General features: G+C 31.5%; 1 long non-coding RNA gene across 1 annotated transcript; it reads right to left on the bottom strand.

The window, feature by feature from the left end:
- Positions 1-323: 323 nt before the first annotated feature.
- Positions 324-738, bottom strand: LOC142219580 (uncharacterized). Its single transcript, XR_012717642.1, has 3 exons — positions 655-738; positions 498-596; positions 324-393 (listed from the first exon to the last, which is right to left on the bottom strand). It is a non-coding gene; the product is annotated as an uncharacterized LOC142219580 (long non-coding RNA).
- Positions 739-2,047: the final 1,309 nt, after the last annotated feature.

Consider the following 2,047-nt stretch of genomic DNA (forward strand, 5'->3'; position numbering starts at 1 on the left):
TTTTATTTTTTTTATTTGGTTTAAATACGTTTAAATATTTGTATTAAAGATGTATAGCTAAATACAATGTATGATAACAATTAATGTCCTTAAAATGTTTTGGCGGTTGGGCAAACAAAATTTAATACACATCCCATTATGACCTTCAGTTGAAAGTCGACTTTTTTAAATATTAAAATGCATAAAAATGGACCCGTATTACTAGTTTTTGCATATAAGTTATTTTTGGTCGCTATAAGTTATTTTGGTCTGTGCCTACAGACACGTTTGGACAAGCAAGCCAATTTTGAAATCAAAAGTGATGAACTTCTTCTTATTGCTGAGTGCGTCCCGATAGTGTGTTAGGCATTATGAAAAATAATCTGGCCCATGGCCCTTTGTATCCACTTGGGTCTGTTGTACAACGTTGACATATTGGATTATTGTTTAAAATTAAATCAAATAAAATTAGTTAGATTTAGGCGCACTCATGTGTATATAAACAGTTCAGAACCTACCAATTTATTCACAATGACATCTCTGTGAGGTTCCAAGTACACAAAGCATCCTGGAGATATGTCATTAAATCCGATTGGGGTACGTATGATTTTTATGCCCTATAATATACCCAACATAAATGATCCACTCCTATATCGTTACGTATCTTTTACTTACGTCCTCAAAATAATGCTTTGAACAACATTGTGGATGCCACTTTGTAGCGCTTTAAAAATCGTCATTTGTTACGTTTAATTGAAAAACAAAAAAAAAATATCTTCTTTGAGAACCAAGTAATTAACAAAAATTGAAGTGACATTTAAAAATATTTCAAATATGATTCGGTTGTGAATACTGTATGTCAGTTCTGATTGCTAAATGGCAGTTACGAAATTTATTTAAAGTTGGTTGTGCCAACAGAATTCGAAACAAATGCTTCAAAATATATAGATTTTGTTGCTTCAACCATTTGTCTTGTATCACAAACGAAATTCTATTGAAATGATTGCCAAATGATAGTAAGCATAAAAAGATGATTGCATTAAAGAAAATAGGTGGACACACCTAATATATAATTCTAAATGTAGAATTTTCATTATCAGAACCGATTTCCAACCAAATTGTTCTCTGTGTGTAGTACGATTGAGCTTTGTATGTATATATGGGAATATGGTAGGGACGAAATTTTTTTAGATGCAAACATATCAGTTGGTTGGATATTTTTCAAAGGTCTTAATACTACGAATTTAGGAAAGCTAACAAAATAAATCTTGTTGACATTCTATAAGTTGACTGGTGGAAAAAAATTGTTTCCTTTGTTTGAGTAGCTGTTGTTTGGTCGGTTGTGTGTGGCTTTCGTTATGCTGGTATTGAGAAGAAAGTTGGAGAGTAATTGAGCAACCATTGCTAATAAGAGTGTGAGGTAAAGAAACGAGAGTATTACGATCGTATTTTGTGAAGGAAATAGGGTGAGGATGAGATTTTTTTTAGGTGCAAACAAATCAGTTTTGTCGGATATTTTTCAGAGATGTTCATAATAGAAATTTTGTAGGGCTATGAGATATTTTTATTCCTGAAAGATAACCAGATCTATTTGGCTGATGCTATATAGTTAAAATACTAATATTTTATTCAAGGTATATTTAAACAAATATGGAGCAACTGCAGTTTATGGGCCCCTCACCGAATTACTTAAAATTAATATATGTTGTGTCATTCGGTGAGCTGATTCTAACATAGTGACCCATACCCGGGGGAAGTACCCGGGTCTTGAGATATAGCCCTCCAACGGGTCAATAAAAACGTGATATATCTTTTTTGTTTTTTGCCCAATCTTGACAAATTTGGTATCATATGAAAGCTTATTCAATGCACTTTTATACTTTATATATTCCTTTTATATTTAACTTAGTTTGGGAGATATAAATAAAAAAAGAAAATTTTTACCCAAATTTTTTGTTATTTTCGTTATATCTCGAAAAGTCTTCGATTATAACATTTTTTATATACAGATTGAAAGCCTATATTTTGGCCTTTTGATTGATGTACAACATGTCTTTATAGGTCCACT

The sequence above is a fragment of the Haematobia irritans genome, chromosome 1 (assembly GCF_050003625.1).
Source record: "Haematobia irritans isolate KBUSLIRL chromosome 1, ASM5000362v1, whole genome shotgun sequence".
NCBI lineage: Eukaryota > Metazoa > Arthropoda > Insecta > Diptera > Muscidae > Haematobia > Haematobia irritans.